This window comes from Athene cunicularia (assembly GCF_003259725.1).
Source record: "Athene cunicularia isolate RWA chromosome 1 unlocalized genomic scaffold, athCun1 chr1_part1, whole genome shotgun sequence".
Lineage (NCBI taxonomy): Eukaryota > Metazoa > Chordata > Aves > Strigiformes > Strigidae > Athene > Athene cunicularia.
Window position 1 is genome coordinate 92,575,256 of NW_020799091.1, and position 17,142 is coordinate 92,592,397.

The window sequence follows — 17,142 nt, forward strand, 5'->3', positions numbered from 1 at the left end:
TGGAAGAAGTTTGCTGTCTCACAGAACAAGCTCAGTGGGCGTGTTTCACTTTGCCTGTTTGAAGCATTTTGAAGTTCCTACTCATCTAATACCCAGCTCTTTTACATAAGGTGTGAGCTTTTCAGGGATGTTTGCAATCAGCCTGGCTTCCCTGTCATTGAAGTTGTGGAGACTACGAGGGGCCACTTTCCTAAGTCCCCCACGCTTTTGGAAGTACATGAAAAAGAAATATTCTGGGCCTGGTAGTTACCTTTGAGCTGCCCCCGCTGCATATATTCAGTGAGATCTGCAGTATGGAGTAACTGTTCGGTTCCTCTTCACCCTCCTTATGTGGGCTGGTTTGAGATGCAGCCACGCTAGTAAAATGAACCTGACAGAAAAGCCTCTAATTTAATTCAGAAATGGAATGCAGATTTTTTTGTAATTAAACCACAGACATGCATTTAATACAGCACGCAGTAGTTGCTGGGAAAAGTAGGAAAACCCCAAGATAAGTAACACACCTAAAAAAATGACAGGAGGAAAGTACAAATACAGCACTCGACAAGCAACGCAACCATTCATCAAGATACAGTCAAGGCCTCCAAGTTACATCATCACCTGCGGAAAGAGCGAAGCAGGTGTTCCTCCCTCCAGATAACGTCTGCTTTCAGAGTGAAGACAAACCACCTGGGAACACAAAGCCCCCGTGGCAGGGGGGCATGATGACTTTCTAACAGGAGCAGCCTAAAAGGGCAACCACCCCCAGACAGCCCCATGAAAGTCAGGGAAATGCTGCTATCGCCTCAGCTGCAGCATCCAGACACCTGATGACAGTGTCAGACACTGCAGAACGGTGGGTCACACTCATGGCCAACTAGATAGCTATTTCCCTCCTGACTGTATTTGGTTTTCCTTCCTTTACTCCTGACCTGTTTGTGATGTCAATGGGACTGAACCCATCCATGTCATTAACATTTCCTGGCTTTCTTCTCTTCGCTCTCACACTGCCTTGCTCACAAAAGCAAGGGGTTTGGCTCAGAAGAAGTGTCAATACACATCTTTCCTCCTTCCCACCAGTGGTGTAACTTGCCTGTAGCCTGGATCTCTGTGCCCATTGTCAAAGCTCTCCCATCCAGCCAACGAGGCACCACAAGACACTCAAAAACCCCAGCCCTGGTTCTGTTCAGCTAGACTTACCAGTCTGTTTCCTTCTGCCTAGGAAAATTTTGTCGGCATTTCTCCAAGTCTTGCAAGTTGCCTTGAGGGTACGCCATCAGTTGAGGCTGCATGACTGATCAATTCCTCCCTCTCCTTCCATCCTCCATTTTCCAGATTAATCTTTTCAGCTGATGGACAAAACAACAACAACAAAAAAACCCCAACAACCCAACAATTTTAAAAATTCCCATGGCAATAAATAGATAGATAGATTACAGTCAATTACCAGAAACTGCTATTGATCAAGGCTGGTTTAGAAGCATACTTGCTTTCTGCACTCAAGCTTACAATACAATTTGCCCTGCATTCAGCATCTATTTCAATTAAAATGAGAAGGGAGGAAATGCCACTTATTTTAAATAAAAAGCTTTCAAGCTATCCTTGCAGGCGGCTTTGAGGATCTAGGACAGATCAAAGCTGCTTTGAGAATTCATCCATTCTGCTTCAAATGTGATAGTGCATTGTCCATAGAAAAAAATTAAGGCAGTGTAAGATATCAAAGCAGTAAGTACATTTTAGGTTTCCAAGCAGTGGTCTCAAAACTGGTGAAGTCTGACAGAATAATAGAACAGGAGTGACAGTAATCCCCTCCATCACAGAAACCAAGGTATTGGCAACTGCAGGCACTGCACCAGAAATTGTTTCTTAAATTAATCAAGCTCTGTCTTAATGATAGTGAGGTCATCTGTGTGGATCAAAAGTCTTGGTCAATACCAGCTTCTCAAAACTGACTGAAAGCAGTCAATTATGAGTAAGTTAGGAATTGAGGTTTGCCCCAAACCTAATCCCTTTGCTGGTTAGGACTTTATTCTAACTTCCAGCCTAAAGGCGTTCATGGGAAACGTATCCTTTTCATCCTTGTTTTGACATTGTCCTTTGAATAATGTGTCTCCTTTTTGCCATTTGATGCCTGCTTCTTGCATAATGGCAGATAGCAATCACATCTCCTTTCAGCTTTTCGCCAAGTTTAGTGAACCAGACATTTTGGCACTGTGCTTGTGTAGTAACTCATCTTTCTTCCGAACACCCAGGTCTGTTTTCCCTCTGCCTGTTCCAGTCTGAGTGCATCTTCCTTGAATAAAGGTAGCTATTCACAACAACCTAAAAGAAGTCTGGCCAAGGTGCTGCACTGTTGCAGTCACTCTCACCTCTGGTGTCACTCTGCTGTGTCTTCTCAATATTTCTTTCTCCTATCTTTTTGCTTTCTTGGGTTTGCGCTTCCTCCTACTCCTTCTCATTCCCACTTGTACTGCTTTTGGTTCTGCTTCTTCACTGCTGCTTTTCTCACTGCAGGCCAAAATAAGTGAGAAAAGTGTCAGGTCCCCCTTTCCAGACCTGTTGATTGAATGTGCTGAAGAATAAGTGGCCTGTGGGGAACAGGATTTATTGGGCTGTTAGCTTGAATGGAACCGTCTGGTTCAGCCTGTTGGGTCTCTAAGCACAATTTCTTACTGCACAGCTCCACTGATGCTCTTCCTCTCTCTAAATGTACTTTGAAGGGCTTTTGGATTGGTGTGTGAGGAGTATGGGTAAGACCTGATTTAGGGGATGGGAGAAGCAGACTTCACTATCTGTCAGTCAGAGGTGGTTTCATGCCCTTCAAATATATTTTTCAAAGGAACTGGTCCTGATGCTGCATGGCTAACTTGTCTGTCATCTGTTGAAATTAGAGCCGCTGTCCTGATGGGGTTTTGTCTGTTTGTTTGGAGGTAACCTGCATTAGCACAGAAAGAAATGTCTTAACTTGAAGTTCAGTTTGAACTTGTGATTAAACTCAGTTCTTTTTATGGAGGAGGTACCTATTCTTATTTGCTATGGTTCTGCCTTTAAGATGGGACAAACTCCAGATCTTGTCAATTAAAAGGATAAAGAAAGTTTAAATGAGAGATGAAACCCTTCTGTCATGCTAGGGATGTGGAACATTAGCTGTTCGCTAGCCTGTTCCACACCACAGTGAGACCATATTTATTTTTGTGTGCTAAATACCGTATCAAGGATAGTTAACAAGTAAATAGATGAGTTGAGGTTGAATCCTTAAGGGAATTTCAAGTGGAACAAAAACTAATGTGGAAGTCGAGACTGTAACAACCTCGACAATGTCCCTTTAAATTACACTTAATAAATACCATGGAGCTGAAGTGTTCCGTGGTTATGCATATATTTGTAACAAATGGTTGCACAAATATTTGGCTCCTAATGATGAACTAAATGGTATGACATTTGCCTGAGAAAATTAATTACTTTAACGTGTGTTGTATAAAATATGAGATAATCATGTAATGTATGTGTATACTGTAGAGAGTTGCTGAGTGAGTAAGTTATTACCAAAGGAAATTTATGAGAAATAAACAAGAAATACTCAGAGATGCTGTAAATGTCATGTTATGCTCAAGGGCCTTTTGCGGCTGAATAGTTTTTATGTGGTTGAGGACAACAGGATCATGCAGCAAAAAGTCAAGTTAGAATGAGTTAATCTTTGTATTTGCACATAATTTTATTGGTATTTAATGTAATGATAATGTTTCTGTTTCAGACTGTAGGGTCAGCTCATAATGAAGACGACAAGATCAAATCAGACTAAACTGAGTGATCCAGCATGGTCTCAGCACCAAATTTTAAACTGCCTAATAAAGAAATGGGGAATAAAGTGGTCCTTATAGTCAAACCATGGCTGCTGGTTTGGGCAAAATCTTACTGCCTAACTAATGTGACCTTTTGGAAGGGTGAAATAACCTTCTCAAGGTCTTGCCCATGAAGAGGCGTCTCTCTGTGAAATTCTCACATCTCACAAGCAGGGAAGGTTCAGTGACTGTCATAGCTCTGCCTTCCCCTCCCATTAGGATGCTCCACAGAGTCTACATGAAACTGCATACATGAGGAAGAAATGGAAAGCAGTGAACTGGGGAAATATGAGCTGGAGAGGGAAAAGCAGATGTGTACATTTCTTAGACAAAAAGTGTAGAATGTGATGGACCTGATCTCTAAATAGTAGTAGGAAATAATATGATTAAAAAATCACGTCATTTACACTCATCTTATTTCCCCTAACTAAGAAACTCAGATAGATGAGGCTTTTTCTAGAGCAGCTAGCAGAATAATTTTAGAAAAAAGCAGGGCTGATTGGTTTTGGGGGGTCTTTACTCTGATAGTTATGAAGAGCATGATAAACTGGGGCATAGCCTGTTCAGTGAGTGTGTCACCGGCCTTTCATCATGCAGAAAGAAAGCAGCTTCCCAGGTGGCAATCCTGGAGTCAGTTCTTACCACGGGAGAGGAACAGCTGGGGAGGGTGAAGGTGGAGGACAGTGTTTGTGAGAGAGTTACAGGATTTGTAAGCCTCGGGGAATGAAGGAAGGATAACATAAACCTGAAGGCAAAGGACTTCAGGACAGCAGACTTTAATGAACTCGGAGGATATTAGCAGGTAAATTCCTCTGGGAATCAAATCTGTGGAAGAAAAGAGCTGCAGAAAGCGTTGGTCGTTCATTAAAAAAAAAAAAAAATAAACAAAAGATGGTAGGAGCAGAATCACAAAATATCCCAGCTCATAGAAAGAATAGAAACCGCAGTAGGAGATATCTGTGAAATCACAAGCTCTTCAATGATCTCAAGTGCAAGAAGGGAGTGTACAGAAAATAGGAACTAGGTCAAATATCTAAAAATGAATGTTAAAAAAAACTCAGTGTGAGCACACAGAGACAAAAATCAGAAAGTTTAAGGCACAAAATAAAATACTTCTCCTATTCTTTGCTTATACTAATAAGGCATTTTAAGGGCATTTTTGATAGTAACAAAATGGGAAACCAAGGGAAGAATTACTTTATGGGTAGGAAAATTGACAGATGATGCTGAGAAGCTCAGAGGGCTTAACGCCTTTTCTGAAGAAGACTAGAAGAGGGCAAACATAGTGCTTCTGTTAAAAGTAAGGGCAGAGAAATGTGGAGCCAGGGAACTAGAAATAATCACCATCCCTGTAACTCCTGAGAAAAGACCAAAACAAATAATCAGGTGATTTATAATTCCATTAATTTTAAAAATGAGGTGTAACTTGATATGATCCGTCTTCTTCCATATCCACCAAATTTCCTTTTTTGACAAGCAGACAGGCATTGTAAGTACAAGAGAAATAATATGGGCCACACACAAAGGTGTGTGTGTGTGTGTGTGTGTGTGTGTGTGTGTGTGTGTTCTGCATGGAACCAGACAGGCCTACCATAAATACGCTTGGAGGGGGCTTTCAAACAGAGGCAAAATGTGAGATCCCCTCTGGTTCCTGCTACCAGTGCTTACACAGCTGCCCGCGCTGAAGACTGAGCGGTCTGTACAATGCAGGGAGCACCAGAGCTCAAAGGAGCTGGGAGAGAGAGACGCAAGCGGTGGATGTGCTCTCACAGTGCTCTTGCAGCTGAGAGAGCAGTTGTGGCCCTTTTGGAAAAAGAGGATGAACAGTGAGGAGGGGAGGACCCGGGGAGTGCTTGGAGGCTGGTGGGGCCATTTGCTGCGTGGCTTTGAGCACCCTGTGCTTCTGAGTCAGGAAAGGGTGTGGCCAGGGAGAAGACCCCCAAAGCCTTGCCCGTAAGAAGGAGCCAACCTTCCCAGTGCTGACAGAATCTTGCTGTGCTTCTGCATCCTGGATGCTTGGGCCAATGCCTTAAGGAGAGCACCAAATGTGGGGAAAGATGCTGCATGTAAGAAAACCCAGTGTCAAAATATCTCACTGGACCTGTGATTCTTTATCTGTGTTTGATATCCATGGTGGGCAAGACAACATAGAAAGTAATCTAATTAATAGAGAAAAATGCTCTAGAATGAAGATGGTGAAGTGTCACGCCTATGCTGAGGCAGAGCATCCTCATCTTCCAGTGCTTGTAACAATAGGTTAGACAGATTTCTGCTAGGCATGTCTTGGTACCGCTGATCCACCCTAGGGTCAGTGGGATGTTGTAAATGAGTTTGTGCAGTCTCTTTCAGCACTGTTTTTCACCCAGGGTGTGATGATGTGTATCCTTCTGCAGTAATGGCCTGGCAGGAACCCCTCTCGAAAGGTGAGGGAATGGGTGGCCTTTCGCTCATGGCAATCTGGCTCATCGTTTGCTCTGAGGTTCACATTCAGGCTTGTCCCTGTGGGCTCTTTTCCTTCTGCACAGCTAGCAACTGTATACTCACTCGGAAATGTCTGAGGAGATCACAAGACCTATCCAGCGGGTGGGATATTTTATCTCCAGGGGTAGCTGTGCCAGATGCCTCAGGGAGAAATGCAGAAGCCGTGTAAGTGAGTAACCAGAGAATAAGCTGCTTGTTGGTGGAAGAACAGTAAATATGAGAATCCATCTTCTACATTAAGAAGTTAAATTGTAATGTGAAGCACAGCTACCCAAGCCCTGAGACTGCTAATGTTTTAACCCTTGCTAGCATAACTGTTGGTAGACTTGTCACCTGTGGAGTGGATGACATTTTTTTTAATCCTGAAAGGCTCTCAAGGCAACAAAGCTTCATCCCCTTACTGGGTGGGTGGAACAGCCTTCCTCTCTCATCCTCTGCCTCTCAGTGTCACTGGTGGGTTTTGCTGTCTTATTATGAAAAAGTTGGGAGAAATGCCAGGTCTATCTGCTCTTGATTTCCTGAGCTTGTATACTTCTGATTGCTCCCTATATAAATCAAGCAGCTTCCTCAATCGTAATGTTTTTTTCCCACTTCCCCAACAATTTTCATTAACTGTGCCTTACATTTCTGTGTGCCTTGATAGAGAAAGGGCTAACATTAGCCTTTGTTTTAATGGAGAAAAACAGGTTATTCTGAAGGATGATGGAGAGATGCTTGAAATACCTCCTAGGAGAGAGCCCAAAGCTTGCTCTTGTCTGCAGAGGGATCTCAGGGAGAGTAAGCTCCTTAAGCTAAATTAGCTCTTCTGAGTTATGTCTCTGTAGAGCATTAGGCTGTCCAGAACCAAATGCAATATTCCAGGTGAATCACTAAACCTTAATGGCACTGCAATATCATAATATTCTGTATATTTTCCATCCCATTCTTTACGTATGCCAACATCTTTGTGATTTGACTACAGGTTTACGCTGAGCTTCCAGGTGAATGTCCCAGTCTCTCCCTGATTTCGTTGTCTGTGGTTTAGTACCAAACACTGTGCAGAGCACTTCAGGTGAGTCCATCTGCTGGACATGATTTTGCATTAATGAGCACCACCAGCTTTATCAGCCGACTGCCCACATTCTCAGGCTGGACAAAACTTTTGGGAATTATTTTCTGTCCATTGGCTCAGTCTAACCTAAATACCTTTGTGTCACCTTCAAATTATGCTCCCCCACCTCTTTTCTAGATAACAGAGAGATACTGCAAATACCATTTATTATGTTATACAAATCACTGGAATATTAATATTAATACAAGATCTAAAAAAAACCTGAAAAAACATTCCAGTTACAAAAATAGGAGATGCCAGGATTAAGGCATCTTAATGTAGTTGTGATCTAAATCCCTCTGTACAGCAGTATAGGTTTTAGTCATGGGTATATAGATGATTATTTAGAGGACCCCTTCTCATTTAGGAGAAAGTATAGATTCTGGACTAGATGGACTATTTTTCTCACCAAGGGTGCAGTCTGGCTAAATGTACTATCACTACACAGGCACAGAGAAATTGCAGCACCATTTCTGATCCATGCTGATGGGACAGACAACATAAAAGGAACCTCGAGGTGCAGTAGAAGATTCTCTCCTGGACTTTATTTTTTTTTCTATTTGATTTGAAGAGCAGAGAGAGGCTATCTTTCTAAGACCTGTACATTTAGGGCATGTTTAGATGAGTGAAACTGCCTTATTCTTTAATAAAGTAGGAACAAATTAATTGTGTTCGGTGCCTGCTTCATCATAGTCATATATTTGGAAATGTAAAAAATTGTGATGCTTGGTAGCCATCACAGTTAAGCTATGATGATCACCCTGGATACTGGACAGTTTTGAGTAATTTAGAAGAACACAGAACATACAGATTAGTAAATTAAAATATGTGCTCTGTGTGAAGCAAAATACTTCATAAATGTATAGTTTTTTAGGAATGGATCCTTATTTTTTGATCATCTGATGGTCAAGGAAAACGAGGTATGAAAACACTGTCAATGTGAGATTAATGTTATATATTCCTAAATGGCATTCAGATTCTGTCATTGCCACTGTGAAGTAAAGGAGCAATATCCCTAATCAAAGGCATTTTTGCGAATAGTCAATTCTGTTATTTTTGTGAAAGCAGTTCCACTATATGCTCAGTAGTGCAGCTGCACTGACTATGAAGGAATTACCTCCACAAATGACTTGCAAAAGGTGCTCAATGATGTGGCATGTAACACAGAGGAGAAGCACATTTGTATGTTTTACCAAAGGGGGAAATTACAATGTTGAAGTTACAAGGCTCATATTTAGCCTACTACATGCTTTTCCCCTTTCATGCTTGTCCCATATCTTATTCTAGGTATGTTACTGCTTACCTAGAACCCACAAGCAACCTTGCAGCAGGCAACCATTGTGACACAACACCAAGTACCCTTGTCCAGAGGATAACTTGTTTTCTCTGGGGGCAAGATAGCAGCAGAAAGAGGTGTTGGGGGCAAAGATCCAGTCAGACTGATCCCACCAGTGGGAGATGCATTGCCAACAGCAATTGTTAAACTAATCATAGGATCACAGGATAATTTGGGTCAAAAGGGGCCTTGGGATCCTCAGAGCAGGATCAGCTCTGAGGCCAGCCCATGTTGGTCATGGCTTGAGAGAGACAGGACTTGGAAACCTCCAATGACGGAACCTGCAGAACCTATCTGGCAACCTGCTCTGCTTTGGGTTTGTCCTCATAGGGAACAGGTTCCTCCTTATGTCCAGTCTGAACCTCTCTTGTTTCAGCATATGCCCGTTGTCTCTCTCCATCCTGCCATAAACTGCTGTGAAAAGCCCATCTCCTCCATCTCAGTGATCTCCCTGTAGGTGTGGGAAGATGACTGTTAGATCTCTCCAAAGCCTTCTCATCAGCTGTTTCAAGTGGGACAGGCAAATGTCAAGAAGCAGTATATCTGTATACTGTGTATACTGGCACTTTCCATTTTATTCAGATAGTTGGACTTTATTGATGTGAGTCAGTGAGACTCCTATGCCAAGGATATAAACAAATTCATGATTAACTAAGCAGTCTTTTTTGTAGATTGTCATATAGGAATAAAGTAACGGCCAGTTGGGTGTATGCATGGATGGGACCTCATGGTTGCTAGCAAGGAGTTTATTTGTGCAGTGCCCTTGTTATTCCAGGTGTGGATATGTCTACCACTGCCCATTGGTCTTCTCCCAGCTGTGTGGTGGGCAGGGGATGGAGTGGTGAAGATGATAGCAGTCTTTTTCTCTCAGCCCACAGACCTCCATAGCTAAACACAACTGAGAGACCCATTCTTCTGCACGTACCTTTGCTGCTGAGGTACCTACCAGGCTTCTGACAAAATTCTGTGTTCAGGCTACTGCCATCTCATGCATTTCCCCTGTGCTGGGAGCCTCCCAACAAGCGGCAAGTATGCAACTGGGGCAGAAGCAGCTTGGGCTGGTTTGTGCTACCCAGCTAGGGTGATGGATTGACATCTATACATAGAAGATCCCAGTCACAATCCCCCTTTACCTCCTATCTTCCTCCACCAGGACTCCTTCACCCTAGCAGGATCTCAAAACCAGGGAAAGGAGAGGCTGGTTTCTCTGTAATCTTTATCAGGAAAGTAAGCACTCCCACTTTCTTGTTGCCTGTGGAGAGAGCAGGAGGCCTAAATTCTCTTCCGCATCTGTAAACAGCTGGGAAAGTCTGACCCTTAATCTGTGTCCATACCGCTTTTCTTCCAGATTCTTCACCCAGCAATTGGACAGATTTAATTAATTTTGCTCTGGGACAAAATCAGATTCACTGAAATGGTTAGCAACTTTATTAAGTGTTAAACATGCAGCTCTATTAAATAGGTAAAGTCAATTTAGCTTTCAATAAGAGCCAAAATTCAGCATAATCAGATTAATATAATGAACTAGAATACATCCATTGAAATAGAATGATGCAATATCAACTGCATTTGTGGTTTGTGCTGATCTGGAAAGAAAGAAAATGTATGTGTCTGGGAAGACTGTCACCAGAGTATTACTGCGATTTTTTTCTGTTGTGTAATTTTTTAAGAACCAGAACTATTTACTCGTCAATCGGAAATTAAACCAGTGAGACTCAATTAATGCGTGACACTGTTCCCTTTGAGTACAAACAGAACTCAGAAGATGTTCATAAAGAAGACAAGCTCTTGCTTAGTTTAGCGACGTGACCTGCTTAGTTCTCAAAGGGACCCATCAAACTGAAATTAGGCAGTTAAAAAAAAAATCATTCTAAATAAATTCAGGAGCTAATCCTGGGATCCCTCGCTAATTTATATAGCTTTGCAATCACATTTTCCATTTTTTTGGTCAAGTTTCTCTCTTAGGTGAGAATATGAAGGTGAAAGGACGTTGTCAAATCACAATTTTACAGTCTGCACATCGTGACGGGTCACACATAGCATGATGTCAGGCCATTACCAATAAAAACAGGTCGTATTCTGTCCTGTGCTATGGCTGATCACAGTTTTCTATGTTTTCAATGTTTGGGCAGTGATGGTGAGGATTGCTAGGATGGCATGAAGATTTTTGCAGGGCCAAGCTGCTAGCAAGAGCTGAGCACAGAAAGGATATGCCTTTCAGATCATATGTCAATTCAAGGTCCTGGAAGAGGGAAGGGACATCATTCCATGTGGAGTGTGGTCATCCTGGCCATGACTCCTCTCAGCTGAGAGACTCCTCGGGGTGCAACGTTTGCTCTATTTTGCTGCAGAAAATATCCAGGAGGTTTGAGTAACTATGATGATATTTGGAAAAATAAACCAGCCCCCTTTTCAGAAAACATTTCAGGCTCAGCAGTTTTTCATTTGGGAAGAAGGCAGTTTGGGAGTTGGCTGCATGTTTTCAAATAGAAGATGTATAGAGGTGAGGGTGAGACTCTCAGCTGTAGAGACAAGCCGGATCTCTCAAGGCTGTGATTCAGTTGTCTAAACAGAGGCACCCTGTCTCATGTGAAACACCCTACAGTATCCATGTCATCCATGTATAGCTGGTAGAAATGACAAAAACCCCCATACGAATGGCTTGGATATCCTGAGGTGTCCCAAGGTCGCTGGACCGCCCTGTTCAGACATCTGAATCCTGTCCCCTCTGTTGCCCCTCCAGAGATGAGATGGCACCCAGATGTACAACATCCTGGGCAAACAATTCCATGCATGCAGGGATGACACTTTTTACTAAAGAGGTCCATCAGGTGAAATTTTGAATGCTTAAGAGGGCAAAGTGCCTGAAGGACTTCATTATGCCTCTATGAATCCCTCAGCAACACTAGACTACCTGAAAAGCCTCTCACTGCATTAGATTAGCACATCCCAAAGTCACAGGAATTCACAGCTGGAAAGGACACCCTCCCAACCCTTACTGCCTCATGCACTGAGACAGGCCTGAGCATTTCTGAACCATCTGTGCTGGATGTTTTCTTAATTATTTATTTGAAAAGTTGAGCAAAACACCACTGGGTTATGTCTTACAGTGCTGCATGATTCATGCCATTAGGAAGTTTTTATGTTGTCTGGCCTAAATCTTCTTTACTTCAGTTTAAGCTGATTTCTTCTTGTCCTTGTTTTGATGGACATAATGAACAGTTGATCATAATCCTCTTTATAACAACCTTGTACATACTGGAAGACTGGGAGACAGATTTTCTGAGAACTTGGTTTTGGCCTTAAAATAAGTCTTCCAAATTATTTTGCTTTTGTACCACTTGGCCACAAAATAGGCAGTTTTCATAAAAGAAAGAGACAAGAGTGATCATTTGATAACCATCTCTATCCCTCTGCAAATGCAGGTTTTAGTCCTCTGAGAGGCGACCTGTCACACATTAAACTGATACTCTTATTTATCTGTGTCATGTGTAATCTGTAAATCCTTCTAGTGAGATAAAGGTTTGCAATTTTGTTCCAACAAAAATGTTTGGAGACTTTAACTGACTGGTGCCTCTGATCCCTTATTGAACTTGCAGTGGCCTAAGTGACTAGTTGCTGAGCCAAGGAAAGCTCTATTAGGTAATCTGGATAGTAGCACAATAGACTTCCCCCTTCTTACAAAGCTAGAGATTAAGAAAAGAAGTGCAGATAATAAACAAAACCAAAATATACTGATTTTAGAAATCACTCAGGAGCATTTTCTCAGCTGTGTAGGACTGATGCTGCCACTTCAGATGTGCGTGTTTGGCTCCTGGTGCGAACCTCAGACTACACGTGTCCACATCTCCTCCTCTCTTCAGAACAGTATCTCTTGCACAAAACTCGATTTGCCTTTTCTGAAAAATAAGACCTGTTTGTCAAGGAACCGGAACCCTATCTGAAATCCAGAATCCATTGGCACTGCTGCAGTTCATCTGTGAGAAGTGCTGACAGCCTTTGAGAAGCAATGCAAAACCTGTGAGAGCCTCACACTACTGTTCGTTTAGATTATGGAGCTGGGGAAATTAAGTCCATCACTGCTCACTATCTTGAAGAGGATTGGTTTGAGGAAGAAGCAAGGAGCAAACAAGACTATGTGTCTCCCAATGTTGAGCAGGCTGGAAGAAACTCAAACCCAGCATTGGGAATAATACATATTGCATAGGAATGGTATCTCGTTTAGCTATTTGTGGAAATACTTGTGCTCAAGTTTCACTCAGAAAACACCAGTTTTGCATGTTATATAGCTCCTTGGTGGTGTGACATGATAGCAAGGAGGAGCAAATGTGATGGGTGACAGCATCGGTCACTGCCATGTCACCCCCAAGTCAACAGGAACTGAAGCAGCCATCTGTTATGTGACCTGAGGAGTTAAGCATGGTTTTGAAGGCTTAGTTGTCATTCCTGAAATACCCATATTGTAACACAGACAGTGCAGTGCTGCACCCCCTTATCTCTGCAACCTGCCTCCAGGGAGCTTGGCTGTCTGTGTATCCGAGATTCCAAAGCCCAGCTGTGATATGGCACAGCTGTGTAACCTTGAGTCTGGCTGCTAAAAAAGGAACCATGAGAAAGTCAACATACAGATAAGACAGGTAAAATTAGTCAGAGGCAAGGATGCTGAGACAGGCTTGTTGTAGAGCTCAAGAATTCAAGAGGGAAAACACCTGAAGGGAAAAGTATTGAATCCTTTTTTTTTTTTTTAAAAAAAAAAAAAGATAAAAATATGAGACTGTTTGGGGGCTGGTTAGAAATTAGGGGTTGGTTGTGTTGCGTTGGTGTTACATCCCACTGCACAGGGATAACCAGCATTTTGAGATGCCTGTAATCCCTTGTAGTAAAGGGGCATGAGCCTCCTCTGAGCCCCAGATGTCCCCCCTAGCTTCAGGGGTTCTGGTCCACTCATGGGGACATGCTGCTGCCACAGCAGCAGGGGTATGGCCACATGCTATCTTAGCAGCACTGTGTGGAGAACAAGGAATTAATTTTGACACCTCGAGGTGAAGCAAGGACACAGGTGGGCCACACTTGCTGGACCAGTGCATAAATACCAGGAACACGGTGCCTGCCTAGATGCACACACACATGCACACACTGGGTAGCTACCAGATTTTCTGGCCCTCAGCAGGCTAATTCCAGCTGGACTCAGTCGTGCCTTTACTTTACCCCAAGTCCTGAAATTCAGCCAAAGATGAGTCTGGACATCCAAACCCGCACAGCAGCTGCCAAGCAGAGCAGAGGCCATGTTGGAGGATGAACCAGTGTCCATGGGAAGTTGAGGAGGAGGGAGCTCCTCCTCAGCTGGGAGCAGTACACGGGGACTGCCCAAGGTCCCAGCCCTGGGTGGCCACGGCTCTGGGTGTCCTGGCAGGGTTGGCCTTGGCGGTTCTTCTGCCTCTGCAAAGCAGCTGCACAGTGGTCCCATGAGGTCTCCCAGCTTTGGGCACATGCCTGAACCACACAAGAACTGCAGGTATCTAATGGGTGTCTGTCAGCCCCCCTCTGGTGGTGACCATGTCCCACTGACATCTGTTTAGGATTTGGGCCTGCACAACCCCTCATGGCAGGTGCTAAGTGTACTGGGCAGGGTGGTTGCTGTAGATGGGAAGGGCCTGAAGGATGCCTTTGTGTCCCTGAGCGCTCTTCTCACTTTACCAGTGGTGATTATTCTAACACAGACTGTTGCTCCAACAGCTCTTGCTCACTGGTTGTATTCAGCCACCCCAGTCAGAGCAGTGCTGCTGGTGATGGGCAGCGTGAAAACACTCCACAAAGCATCTTTGCCACACTTCGGCTGGCATCTTCTGGCAGATGAGTCCTCCTGCCATTTGGAGATAGACTGGTTTATTCAACCACTCTCTGCAGAGGCTGCTCCCCTCAAGAGGTTCAGATTTTTCCAGCCCATCTCCTTATTCCCCTTGTTTTCCCCTTGAGCAGGGATCTACCTGGTGCTTCCTGAGGAAGGTACTACCTGCAGCTCTAGGAGAAGGTAAATGAAACACTCTCCAGAGTTTGTGACCTTCTTCCTACCTGGGTTCACTCCTTCAGCCCCTCTTCATCTCTGGAGATGCAGGCTGATGGTCAGGGCCCCAAGGACAGCCCGCACCTAACCCTGGCACTGGGAAAAGGGCTGTGGGAGAAGGTGTCATGGGCAGCCTCTTTGGGGAGCTACTGCCTTGTGCAGACCCTCATCCTGGTCCCCACCTGATAGCGCTATGTGCAGTCCTGCCTGGCCTCAGACCCTGCTCGTCCTGACCCCCACCCGTGGGCCCACAGCCCTGACTCAGGGAGCTGCCCGATGCCCGGGGCTGCCCCAGTGCCCCTGGCTGCTCTGGGCTGGAGCGGTGGGATGGACCCAGCCTGCTGCCCTTCCATGGGGATGCCCCACCACCCCAGTCCCTGGGGATGGATGTGGGTAACGGGGTCTTGCTCCCCTGGGAAACACAGGATTTAATCAGCCCACAATACCAAGTGGAGAATTTTGCCTGTTATTTTTATTTTACTTTTTATCAGCAGCAGTTAAACTATTTCATAATGGAATCACGTTCCTATCTAAAACAGATCAAGCAATAAAAAGGTGTGAAGACCAGATGAAGGAAGGTATATGGAGGTACAGCATATGGAGAATTTGTATTCCTATCCCTTATTCACCCTGCAGATAATAAACTGCGTAGTTCACATATTTACAGAGCTTTGCAAAAGGTTAGCAGTTACCTCCTCTATAATACATGAATGTAGGGAAAAAACAACATATGAAACTGTAGAAATATCAAAAACCCTTTGGAAAGGTAAATCATGAGCATAACATTGCCAAGACCTCTTCTCATATTGACAGGAAAGGATTTGCACTGAGAAATCCTATTAATAGAGATTATTTGCATAAATCTTTTGTGCAGCAGACTCCAAACCATTGGTACTACATGTACTTCTCCTGTGGCATGTATGTTAAAACAATGTATATTTAAGAATATATTCATTTTGTCACTTATAAACGTACACAGCCATGACTCACTAGTAGCTAGTTTCTCTTGCAGAAGTGAAGTCAAGCTTACAGATCTGTAAGTGATGGGATTGCAGTTCTCCCTCTCATTTCTTGGTGTAAACTTCATTAAACACCCACCCGTTCTCAATAATTCCCCTTCCAGTAAGTTTTAACAATCGCTCCATAAAAGCTTTCCAGCATCTCCCTCTCCTGTTACAATCCTAGGAAGTGATTTATCACTCCAGTCTGGGTGCACTGACAACTTTTAATAGTACTAATTGCCTTATTATCCACTCCAGTGCAAGGGTAAAACCTTTTGACATTTTCCTTCCTTCCCTGAGGAAAACAAATCCCGGTTCCTGGGATGTTGCCTTCTGCTGCCTCTGTGATTACTGGGGCGAGGAATTCCTTTAGGCCCTTTGCCTTATCAACCTCATCTGTCACCAACTTTTTGTTTCTGTCTCTCTCTCGGTGTCCCTAATCACTTTGCATCTTATGTTATTTTGTGTTATTTTTTTCTCTCTTTATTTTTCATTTGCAATGTCAGTCTTCATCACATATGCTATTCCTTATTTTCTATCAATGTACTTTTTCCACATCAGGCTCTGTGATACTTACCTTGCTCCAGTTTACTATTTTTAAATTAGTGTAGGAGTGCCTATAAAAAAAAAAAAAGACATTTTTCTGGCTGTTCCATATTTGAGAATTTGCTGCAACAATTCCAAGCAAATCACACACATACACAAATTCCTGTATGTCACCTACCAGGGGATCTTAATTTTCTAAAAGCAAATCTAATATCAGAAAAAAACATTTGCCAGATATCTAACCTTTCCAATGCTGATAGAATAAATAAATTTGTAAATAAATTTGCCTTTTTTTTTTTTTTTAAGCAAAACCTGCTCTTAATTGCAGTACCACATACCCCCCTCAGCATCTATTTTTTTTGCTCAGTGTGAATAGTAAGAAGAGACCAGCCATAGAGCATTTATGATATATGTTCAGATGTGCAGGAACACAAGGCTAAAACCGGGAGAAAGACTGAGGGGCTGAGTGGGATAGCACCTACTTTCGCAGTCTGATAGATGTGCTGCTTGGATGGGACCACGGGAGCCTTCTGCTCACACCAGGATGGTTGGTCATCAGGTCGATGATGATGATGATGAGGTTGATCTGTTGATCAGGTCAGCTCTGGCTTTGTTCAGCCAAATCCTGTAACCCCTGAGGAGGTAGAACACACATTTGCCCCAGGTGACTTGCCCCAGTGCTGCACCGCCCTCGTGCTGGAAAAGCTTTTCCTGATGTCCAGTGTGACCGTCCCAACCCAAAACTTGTGGCTGTTGCCCCTTGTTGAGGAGGATTTGGCTCCATCATCTTTGTAACTCCCCTT

At 43.5% G+C, this 17,142-nt stretch overlaps 1 long non-coding RNA gene across 1 annotated transcript; it reads right to left on the bottom strand.

Annotated features, from left to right (window-relative positions):
• Positions 1–282: 282 nt before the first annotated feature.
• Positions 283–16,891, bottom strand: LOC113483981. The gene is made up of 3 exons (XR_003399140.1): positions 15,783–16,891; positions 1,180–1,328; positions 283–370 (listed from the first exon to the last, which is right to left on the bottom strand). It is a non-coding gene; the product is annotated as an uncharacterized LOC113483981 (long non-coding RNA).
• Between the last annotated feature and the right edge of the window lie 251 nt (positions 16,892–17,142).